Source organism: Ricinus communis, chromosome 4 (assembly GCF_019578655.1).
Source record: "Ricinus communis isolate WT05 ecotype wild-type chromosome 4, ASM1957865v1, whole genome shotgun sequence".
Taxonomy (NCBI): domain Eukaryota; kingdom Viridiplantae; phylum Streptophyta; class Magnoliopsida; order Malpighiales; family Euphorbiaceae; genus Ricinus; species Ricinus communis.
In genome coordinates, this window is record NC_063259.1 from 8,001,374 (window position 1) to 8,014,034 (window position 12,661).

The following is a 12,661-nucleotide window of genomic DNA, read 5'->3' on the forward strand; positions in this document are numbered from 1 at the left end:
CGATCAGCACTATGTACTGCCGATTAGCATTGTGTAGTGCTGATTTAGCTCTACACAGTGCAAATTGATTGTATACATGCCAAGTGAAGGTATTCTAAGGTTTTCTGTGCAAACTAACACTGGATAGACGTATACTTACCTCTTTGAAGTCTTTTTCGGGTGACATTTAAATACATGTTCCTTACCTTCTAGGGTGATGTGGTGCCGATCCGGTTCACTGGAAACTTCTACAATGCACGTGAGTGGTTTAACGAGCTACCTAGCTTGGTTTAGGCCAAGATCGGGGACACTGTCTTCCAAGGTTCGTGGCCATGCTTGCCTCAGTTACTGGGAAAGTCGATCATACCTCGGTCTATGCTTTGTTTGAGAGGTGGATGGGACACACATCTTTCATCGATTTCTCTGGTATGCCCATGCCATTCAACGATGCGATCCACTATCGGTGTTTCGATGCTCAGAAGTACTTTATCATTAACTTACTTGAGTTCTTGCCAACATTTAAGAATGCGAGATGCATTGCCTACCAATACATCCTTCTCCACTACCGGGACTTCATTCCTCAGGATGCTCGAGAAGTTGACTAGATGGCCCAAGCTTTTGTAGTGTACCTTTCCGGTAAGAGCCTGTTCAGCGACTCGGGAAACTCGTTGAACTTTCATTATCTGGCATATCTGTGGGACCTGGACTAGGTCTCTTCTTACGACTGGGGGTCTACAACTCTTATATATCTTTATCATTAGATGGACATCAGTGTCCGCAGTAGTAAGAGGATTTATAGCTTCTAGCATGTAGTCCACTTAAATTTCTCTAACTTCTTTACTTTAATTCCTTTCTTTTATACATATATCGTTCATGTTGACTCCTTATTTCGCAAATTTAGGCCTTGGATATCAACCTTGCGGTGGGCTCACAACCTATCTGTACTCTAGGACATGGTAAAAATAATTCATTAGTTATATTTGTGTTTTAATTACATTATTACTTACCCTGTCTGGTTCGTAGACTCAGAGTGATTGGCTGGGGGAGTGCGACCAGTGGGAGCCTTATATGTTGTTTGTACCTAACCTCGAGCAAAGGAGAGTGCTATTAGTAGGGCCTGTCTATCAGGCTTGGTATCTTGACAACAGGATTTACGGTCGGAGCACGGTCCTAGTAGGTGTTGAGTCCCTTTATCTTCTCCACTCTCCATGTTCTAAATGACGGATCTTGCTGGGGAAGAGCTAGCGGAGTGCTTGAATGGGTACGGCGAGCTCGAAGACTTCACCATCCGGTCGCGGCTGGCCAATTACACCTCTTTCATCCTACGACTGTTGGGGACTTTACCTCTTAGCGATGATGCCATTGTTCAGGTACTTTTCTCAGATTACCTTGGAATGCTCTTTTTTGTTTGTCGTGTACTGCTCTTTTATTCACCTATTTACAGCTTGTCTGTCAGGCCCCTGCTGGTTGCGAGCCGACTGAAGGGCGTCTTTTCGATGCACACAGCCTTCTCATGTTGTGGGCTCATCAGTCGGTGTTACTTCTAAGGCATCTCTTATGGCTACATCAGACGTGGTGCTGGGGGCTGTCTTGTTCCCCCTTGATCCGATAGTCTTCTACTGGAGTCCACATCGACTTATTATGAATCAATATTTCCCTCCGGAGTTCATACGAAGCACTTGCACCCATGTAAGCTTATTCTTTGCTTTTGTGTTTTCACTTTTTAATTTCCTTGAAAAAGGTTAGTGACATATACACAAATACAGGTTTAAAGAGACCAGTTTGAGCATGTACATCAACTGGTTGAGGCTGCAAGGAGACAGTTCTTCATCTATGGCGAGGATTGGCAGGTAAGAACCAAAATAAATTATAAATTATGAAATGCAAAATGTATTCATGAAATGCATAAGATGTGTTAACTAATTCTCGTTTTGGGTTTTCATCAGAGGGACCTTGAGGGACTGCAGGGGCAGCTGGACGACTAGTAGCATTAGCTTGATGCTTAGCAATAACGAATTGATACCCTGACCCTCCAACTATCAGCTTTACAGACCTAAGGGATGGATGCTAAATCAGATGATGAGATGGATGGTTCGGGAGGGGATTTCAGTTTCTGACTTCACTTTGCTTGTACTTTTTCTTTTTCTGATTGAGAGTAAAACTTGAAACCTATGTATAGACATTTTATTTTGAAGGTATAAAATATTGCCTATGGATTGCCCCCATTTCTTGTCTTTATGATCTTGAGCACTGAAAATCAGGTAAACACCCAGGTTAGAAATCGCACCTAGAGGCCACACAGTGAAATCTTTCTTTTTATTTTTATTGCCTTATCTTTTGCCTAAGCCGCGCTTTCGGGTTTTCAACTTAGCTTTTTCTTTCTCTTTTTTCTTATCTTATTTTTTTTTTACCTCTTTTTGCAGATTTGGCCACTTTAGGTATTGATTTCCCTTAGCTTTGCTCGATTCAGGAACTAACTGCTCTATCTAAGGATGCAGATGCATATCATGCAAAGAAAAATAAAGATTTTGCTTCTTCTTAGATCTCATTTATTTTGCTTAGAACTTTTAGTATTTTTTTTTCTTTTAGTTAGTGCATAAAATGATAAACATACATACATATGTTTGATAACAATCCTAAACAATTTTATTCATTTAGTAGAAGTCCAGATGGGTACATTTTGATTTCTCACGATATAACTTCTGTCATCAACCAGTTTTTTCAGATTTTCTGGCTGATTATTTTCTCTCTTTTGTCTTGACTTTTGCATGACTAGCCTTTTTAGGTTTTCCAATCATTAGGCTATTTTTTATTATTCTTTATTTTATTTTTTACTATCTTTTCTTTTACACATGGTGTTTCATGAGACGATCTATGTTGAATGGCTCAGTGAACTCATTCCCATCCAAATCTAAAATATTAGCAGCACCTCTGGGCATAATCTTCTTGACCAAATATGGGCCTTCCCAGTTCGGCCTAAAGTTCCCTCTTGGGTCAAATGCAATAGGTCTTGTATGCTTCAACACTAAATCACCACCTCTGATCTTTCTTGCCTTTACCTCCTTATTGAATGCCCTAGCTATCTTTTTCTGATACAACTGCATGTGGTATAGGGCTTTCATCCTTTTTCTCATCGACAAGGCAAATTGCAGGTATCTCTTCTTAACCCATTGATATTCTGGTATTTCAGCCTCTAATACAACTCTCAAAGACTTTAACTTTAGCTCAACTGGCAGAACTGCCTTAGTTCTGTAAACCATAGAGTATGGCATTTGCCCAGTTGATGTTCGCTTAATTATCCAACATTCTCAAAGCGCAAAGGATAATCAAAACGAGGAGTCCTTATGATTCCACACCATCTTTAAAAGTATCTTCTTCAGGTTCTTGTTGGCCGCCTCCATTGCTCTATTCGCCTAAGGTTAGTACAGAGAAGACCTTTGATGCTTGATCTTGTATTCTGCCTGTAGGTCTGTTGTCTCACCTATGAACTGCACTTCTTTATCTATCACGACATGATGTAGAACCCTATATCTACATATTAGGTTCCTTTCTATGAATCTGGCCATCTGCCTTACCCCCACAGTGGTGAATGACTCGGCTTTAATCTATTTAGAGAAGTAGTCAATGGCTATACCTATGAACTTATAACCATTCAAAGAAGGCTTTATTTCTCTGATAATATCGATTCCCTAAACTGCAAAAGGCCAAGGAGATGTTAAGTTGTGCAGTTCGGTTGGAGGCGTGTGACTTAAGTCACTGTATAGCTGGCACTCTGGGTATTTCCTTACTAACGCTATACAATCCTTTTCCATTATCAACCAGTAATAACCTTGTCATGATCTTCTTGGTTAACACAATTCCACTCATATGAGGCCCACATACTCCTCTGTGTATTTCCTCCATCACTACCTGAGCTTCTGCTTTAGTCACATACCTGAGCTGTATCCCCGACACCATTCTTCTATATAGGAATCTCTCGTGGGTGATGTAATTCCTAGCTTAGATTCGTAGCACATACCTTTCATTGGTTGTCGCTTCTTCTAGACACTCCTTGTTTTCTATGAACTTCTTCAGATTATAGAACCACGGTTTCTCTCCTGATCCTATCTAAATTTGCATTATACGATCCATTTGATAACAAGGCGCACCTGATTTCAGAATCACCATAGGCTTCATTGAAAGCTGCAAGGGATTGACCGACATTGATGATAGGGTAGCTAGTGCATCTTCCATCTGATTATCATCCTAAGGCAAGTGTATAAAAGAACACTTGGAGAAGTTCCACACTAATGTCATAAGATAGTTGACGTACTTTCTTCATTTACTTCCCATTCTTTGAAGGCCTGTTGGATTACCAGCATAGAATCCCTAGAGACCATCAAATGCTTAGCTCCTGCTACCATGGTCGCTTCTAACCCAAATAAACATGCTTCATACTCAGCCATGTTATTAGTCACTTTAAATCTAATCTGTTGGCCATTGGTAGCATCTCCCCTTCTGGCATGATCAGAACTACTCCTAAGCCTGCACCTCTTGCCTTAACGGCTCCATCGAAGTACAGCTTCCATTCTTGGATCTTAATTGCCCCTAGATTCTCATCAGGAAATTCTAGATCCCAAGGGTCATCTCCTTCAATTGCATTTTGAGCTAGAAACTCAGCCACAACCCTACCCTGGACTACCTTATTAATTATGTACTAAATGTCAAAATTCTATTAGGAGTACGAACCTCCTAGCCAGCTTTCCTAGAAGAGATGGAGTCTAGAATAAGTACTTCAGATGGTCTATTTTTAAAATTGTCTGCACCTTGTAAGATTGGAAGTAGCGCCTTAACTTCCTTGTAGTCTATATCATATGGCTAGGCATGTCTTTTCCATGAGGTTGTACTTTAACTCGTAAGGCAGTAATTTCTTGCTAAAGTAATAGATTGCATGCTCCACGTAATTAGGCCCATACTACACTACCATCATGCCCATAGCTTCCTATTCCAAGGCTAAGTATATGATTAACGGCTTGCCATCCTTCCATGGCTTGAGTACTGGTGGCTTCATTAGGTGTTCCTTGATTCTGTCGAAGGCCTTTTGACAGTGCTCATCCCACACAGCGGGCTGATGTTTGCTTAGAAATTTGAAGATAGGATCATAAACCATCATGAGCTTGGAAATGAACCTACTAATGTATTGCAGACGTCCTAAGAAATCTCTAACTTCTTTCTCCGTCTTCAGCGTCGATATCTCTTGAATAGCTTTGACCTTGTCTGGATCAATCTCAATACCCACTAACTTACTATATGACCTAATAGCTTTCCTTATGTAACTCTGAACACACTCTTTTTTGGATTGAGTCTCAGGTTATACCTTTCCACTCGTTCTAAGAACTTATCAATAGCCTAGAAGTGCCCTTCCCTTGTTTCAAACTATACCATCATCTCATTAATATACACCTCCACCTCCTTGTGCATCACGTCATGAAACAAGGTAGTGGCTGCTCTTTGATAAGTTGCCACCGCATTTTTTAGTCCAAAAGGCATAACCTTGTAACAGTATGTCCCCCACTCGGTGATGAACGCCATCTTCAGTTTGTTCACTACTGCCATTATAATTTCATTGTATCCAGAGAACCCGTCCGCAAGGGAGTACACTATGGACTATCACATTTTTGTGAGGAAGAGGAAAGTCGTTCTTCGGGTATGCTTTATTAAAGTCCCGGTAATTCACATACATCTGAACCTTACCATCCTTCTTCGGGACTTGAATGATGTTTGCCAACCATTTAGGATAGTCAACTACATCGAGGAAATTGGCCTTAACCTACTTAGCAACCTCCTCTAGTATCTTTTCTACCATTTCGGCCTTAGTCTTCTAATCTTCTACTTGACTGGCTTAATGTGTGAATGAGTTGGGATATGGTGCTCTACTATTTTCCTGTTTAGACCTGGCATGTCATCATAGGACCAAGCAAATACCTCTTTTCTTTTTTCTATTATTTTATCAAATTCTCCTCTACCCTTAGGAGTTATATTGTGAGTTATCAAAACATTCTGTGGATTTGCATATGTGCCTAAATTAAATGAATCAATTTATATAGAATTGATGTCAAACATACACATGTCATTATTATCAAAATGCACACTACTATTAGGAAGAACATCACACAAGTAAGCAAAATCATTCATATCATTGATCTTAAAAAGAAAAGAAACATCATCCTCATAAATATCAAATGTTATTTCATCATCATCATATAATACATCAATGATATTGTTTTCTATTAGAGCAGCTAGCTCCTCTTGGCTTACCTTTTTCGGTTAAGTGGCAAGCTCTTCCATCTCAATGGTGACCTTCTCCTGGACTTTCCTGATACTCAGTTCAATCATCCTGTCGACAATCAGGTTCTTAAAAATCTCAAATCCCGGTACCTTAGTTCTAGCTATACAAATAGGTTCAGGTCCTAGAGTAGGACTTGAATTCCTAGACAAACACGTCTTTTAGAGTCTTGCTGTAACGCCTGCATTTTCTCATCATCCATGTTATGTGCATTTACATTTAATCATTGGGCATATGATGGTATATCAATGATATTTTTATTTTATGAGAACATATATATATTAATTATAAGTAGAGAATAAGAAGCATGATATTAGATTATTAATTTAGATAAGTTGATTAAGTACTTGGGTTATGTGTATTAAGCCTTAAGACTTAATTGAACCAATAGTTGAAGGTTGGGTAAATAGATTGGACTTAAAAGATACAATTAAAAGTTAGTACATATATATGGTTAGTAAGAATTAATTTAGGGTGATAAAAATAGTTTAGTAGGTGGTGGCATTAAGAGAGGAATATTGGAAATTGGAACCATGAGTAAGCTCATTTTACCTCTTCATTTCTCTAAAATTCGTTCATGGCCAAAAACACAAAATTTGGAATAAGAGAGAGGAGTGGAATACCTAGAAAACTTAAGATTAAGATAGGATTTTGCCAACTATTGAAGGAGCCAAGCTAAAGCTAAAGGATTTAAGCATATTAGCAACCCAAAAGCTGAAATTGGTAAGTTGTTACTTGAGTGTTATTAATTTGTCATTAGGGTTCTTGATTACAAATTGGAAAAACTTCATTTGATGGTCTCATTGATTAATTAAAGGTCTGATTATCATGAATTAGTAGAGTATTGAATGATTGCATAAAGATTAAGCTTGATTTAAGTTTAAGTATGTTAAGATAGAAAACTGTCAAAATTCCAGCAACCTTGATATTCTGTATTTTAGGCATAACATGGGTTATATAAGTCCAAATTAAGCTTAATTAGTGTCTATGGAAAGTTTAAAGAGTCCTCTATAACTTTGTAGTTTTGTGATTTTGCTATTTTTGCCGTTTTGGTTACTTAAATTGAGCAAACAGATTGCTGCCCGGGTACAACTAGCTGTATGACCCTTGCTCAGTAATTTGAAAATAATTAAATCTATAGAAGTCGGAATTGAGTAATTCTTCTTGGAGATGAAACTAGACGCATAAATGGATATGTCAATTTAATATGAGATTTTTGTATTAAGCCAATTTTGCCCAGCAATAAATATACCTTGGTACTAAATTCTGTCTAGAAAACAGAAATGTTGGAGATTAGTTTTATGCAATTTATTGATGTTAATTTGAGTTAGATTGGTATTTAACTAGATGGGAAATGTTTATAGGATATTAAAACAGTAATTGAGAGTCTTAGAGGAAGAGTTAGACCTATGAATTAGAGAGGGGATGATCTTGTAATGCATTAGAATTCGCATTTACATGAATATTTGTAATATGCATGAAATGTGAATTGATGAATGTGTTGACAGTACTCAAAGGCCCTGGAAAGGAAGTTGTGGAGAAAGGAGGTTCTTATATGCTAAAGGAATAAGTATATTTTGAGTAAGTAAATAGTTAATATTTGCTATGTTCATATATTTAATCAAATGTTCCGCAAATGGTTGCGTTTGCTTAATATTGCTTATGTTTGAATGACCGAGATGGAAATGATTGGTGTTGAGTGGAACAATTGTTATTGCTGAAATATGATATAAGTGAAATGATTGAATTGTGATGTTAAGTGCATATGTGCATGTGAATGGTGGATTCCCCTATGAAAAAAAAAAGATATATATATAAAGCCTTGGGAGGCTAAAGCCTAGAGAGGCTATAAAAGTGTATAATGTGAGATGAGGCGAGCAGCCTTACGTGTGTGATATGTGAGGATGAGGCGGAGCAGCACATTAAAGGGGATCCACAAGCCGTGAGAACTAACCATAATTGTTGAATTGTATTTCTTCTATGATGGTTGTAATGAATTGAGTAGAATGGTATGACTTTATACCTAAACTATGAATATCATGGAAAGTTATGTGATTGGGTGGAAATTGTATTAAGTGTATGTGATATAGATTATGTTGATTATTTATTTACCGAAATGGAGGCTCACCCTCTCCAAAATTTTTCTTTTCAGGTTTGTAAATAGTAGTGCATCCGTTGGTTGTATGCGAAGTCTAGCTTTTAGCAGCCTGTCAAGTTGGGCCGTTTGTGAAGTCTCCTCCCGATGCATTTTTGTATGCGCTATGTGATATATATGGAAGTATGCCTTATAAGGCATAAGAAGATGTTTGTAATACTTGTTAAATGATGTTTAAGTATAATCATATGTTTATATATTAATAACCTTGTGTCTGGATTCTTAACAACCTACATATTGACCTATCTACCTGTAGTATATATTCTACGACGCTTGTATGCTTCCTGGCTAATGTTTATTGGTTAGTATGTGATGGGGGTGTTACATTTTAGTGGTATCAGAGCAGGGATTAGATTCATTGGGAGTAGATTCATGTTGCACATCATTAAGCATATGATATATGTTCTTTGAACTTGATTGAATATTTGCATTTCATATATATAGATGGAGAGACAAGGAGAACACGCAACTGGCCCAGATAAGTCATTAGAGTCTGTGCATGGTCATGAAAATGCATCTGAACATGATCAACATGATGAGCATGAGCTACATTCTGAAAATGCTGCACAATCGAATGTACAAAATGTTATGGAACAGTTTATGGATTTTCTGATGCAACGGGCAGCTCAACAACAAGCACCGGCGCCTCAGACTCAACAACAAAAGGCTGTGATAGATAAGAATTATGAAAGAGTTAGGAAACAAGGTGCTAATGTTTTTCAAGGTACTACTGATCCTGCTGAGGCTGAGGAATGGTTACGAAATACAGAAAGGGTGTTGGATAGATTTAATTGCACATCCGAACAAAGGCTTCTATATACAGTATCTTTAATAGAAAAAGATGCACTTGATTGGTGGGAAACAGTTTTAAGAAGCAAAGATCGACCAATGACTTTGACTTGGAATGATTTCTTGAGAGAATTTGCTGAGAAGTATACTCCAGAAATTTATAGAGACAGAAAGAAGCTTGAATTTCTTCAGTTGAAACAGAATGATATGTCAGTTGCAGAGTACGAAGTTCAATTTGTGAGATTATGTAAGTATGCACCAGAAGAAATAGCCACTGAAGAACTGAAAAGGAAGAAATTTGAGATGGGTTTGAGGCTTGACATTCGTGAGAAAATGGCAGTGAAACCTCATAATTACAATGCCTCAATTGAAGCTGCTTTGAGAGCTGAAGAAACATCATTTGAAAGGAATACTATGGAAGCTAAAAAGAAGAAGATCATTGGTGCTTATAGTAATCCTCCAAGACATATTAGTATTTCTTCGTTTAGAGGCTCTAATTCACAAACGGAGTAGTTATCGTGGACGAGGGTTTGGTGGTCACCTAGTAGATCCTCCATAGTACCTTATAGTAGAGGTGGATACAATTCATCCAGACTTGAGGGAGGACAAGTTTCAGCCAGTAGAGGGTTTGCTCCTGTTTGTCCTACGTGCAACAGGAGACATACTGGAGAATGTTGGGGACCTAGACCAGTAGTATGTTTTACTTGTAGTAGGCCAGGACATTATTCTAGAGATTGTCCTATGAGAAGAAATAATACTCGAGAATCTTATACAGTGGGTCAGAGTAGTGTTGGTGAAAATATTCCAGTTTGGTTCAGGCAGAGGCAAAGGAAGAGGTGGCGAGCAGTTTAACTATTTCAAAGCAACACCATCGGAACAAATTGGTCAACCACAAGCACAAGCTAGAGTATTTGCTACTACTAGAAATGAAGCATTTGTAGCACCTGAAATTGTTACTGGTATACTTTCTATTCATGATTCTGATGCACATGTTCTTATTGATCCTGGATCCACATGTTCATTCATATCACATGATTTTGCATCGCATGTTCATGCTAATATAGAGGCATTAGGTTATGATATATATGTATCTATGCCTGCTGGGGGTATTATCACAGTAAATACGATAGTGAGATCATGTCCTGTAGTAGTAGATAGTGTCAAACTACATGCAGATTTGGTTGTTATTAATCTTAGAGAGTTTGATGTTATTTTGGGGATGGATTGGTTGTCAAGAAATCATGCTATTGTTGATTGTAAAACGAAGGAAGTGGCTATGGAAATACAAGGAGAAATGAAAATAGTAATGGTGGGTGAAAGGAAGACAATTCCTAATTGTTTGATTTCAGTGACTGCATGTCAATTAATTAAAAATGGATGTGAAGCATATCTAATTAGTTTTATAGATACTACTAAGGTCAGTCCAGGGGTATTAGACATTCCAGTGGTCATAGAATTTCCTAACATATTCTTAGATGATTTGCCTGGTTTGCCACCAAATCGAGAGGTTGATTTTGAGATTGACATCATCCCCGGTATCGCACCTATTTCCATTGCACCATACGGAATGGCTCCATTAGAATTGAAAGAATTAAAGAAGCAATTAGAAGAGTTACTTGATAAAGGTTTCATCAGGCCAAGTACTTCACCTTGGGAGCACCAGTTCATTTGTGAAGAAAAGGATGGTAGTATGCGATTATGTATTGATTATAGGCAATTGAATAGGATTACGTTGAAGAATAAATATCCATTGCCGAGAATTGATGATTTGCTTGATCAGTTAAAAGGTGCAACTGTGTTCTCTAAAATTGATTTAAGATCGGGTTATTGGCAACTCCGGGTTGAAGAGAAATCTATTGCCAAGACAAAGATTCGAACAAGGTATGGGCACTATGAATTTATTGTGATGCCATTTGGTTTAACAAATGCTCCCTGCTGTTTTTATGTCAACGATGAACAAGACTTTCCAGCCATATTTAGATCACTTTGTTATTGTGTTCATTGATGATATTCGATTTACTCTAGAAGCCCGGAAGAGCATGAACAACACTTGAGAATTGTTTCATGATTTTGAGGGAAAAACAGTTGTATGCAAAATTCAACAAATGCGAGTTTTGGATGGAGGAAATTGCATTCTTAGGGCATATTATTTCTAAACATGGAGTGCAACCAGATTCATCAAAGATTAAAGCAATTATTGAATGGGAACCGCTTCTAGAAATGTTTCCCAAGTTCAAGTTTTCTTGGGTTAGGCTATTATAGAAGATTTGTAAAAGATTTTTCAGTTATTGCTAAGCCTCTAGCCTTTGTTAAAGAAGAATGTGCCATTCCAAAGGGACGGAGTTATGTGATCAAAATTTTCAAGAGTTGAAGAAAAGGCTTACTACTACACCGATACTCGCATTGCCATCCGAAATGGAGGTTATGTTGTATATCGATGCTTCTAGGCAAGGACTTGGATGTGTCTTAATGCAGCATGGGAAGGTTATAGCTTATGCTTCAAGACAATTCGCGACCTCATGAGCTGAATTATCCTACACATGATCTTGAATTAGCGAGCTATTGTACATGCATTGAAGATATGGCGACATTATTTATACGGGGAGACATTTCGGATATTTCACCGATCATAAGAGTTTGAAATATATCCCTACGTAGAAAGAGTTGAATCCGAGACAACGAAGATGGATTGAGCTTCCCAAGGATTATGATTGCACTATTGATTATCATCCCCGGAAAAGCAAATGTTGTTGCCGATGCTTTAAGTAGGAAGTCAGTGGAAAATTTTTCAAGTATGATTTGCTACAATGTAGAATATTTAGTTGCACTTAGAGCTATGGATGTGAAGTTTTATGTTTATGACAATGATCATTAGCCACATTACAAGTAAAGCATTTGATTGGAGATAAAATTAAAGATGCACACAGTGTGAAGATTCTTATTTGCAAAGGATGAAGGGTAGAGTACAAGAAGGAAAGAATACACAATTTGTGTTGAAAGATGATGGTGTGTTATTGAATAGAAATCGTGTATGTGTACCTGATGTAGGAAATTTGAGAAAGGAAATCATGCATGAAGCGCACTATGCACCTTATGCAATGCATCCCCGGAAGTACCAAAATGTACAAAAATTTGAAGCCTTATTATTGGTGGCCGGAAGCAATGAAGAAGGATGTGGCGAATTTGTGAGTAAGTGTTTGACATGTCGGCCAAGTGAAAGGAGAGCACCAGGCACCTGCAGGTAAACTTCATTCTTTATCTATACCTGTGTGGAAGTGGGATAAGATTACTATGGATTTTGTTATGGGATTGCCGCGTACATTTAACAAGCATGATGCTATTTGGGTAATTGTTGATCGACTTACTAAATGTGCTCATTTCTTACCCGTGAAACAAACAGATTCACTTGATAT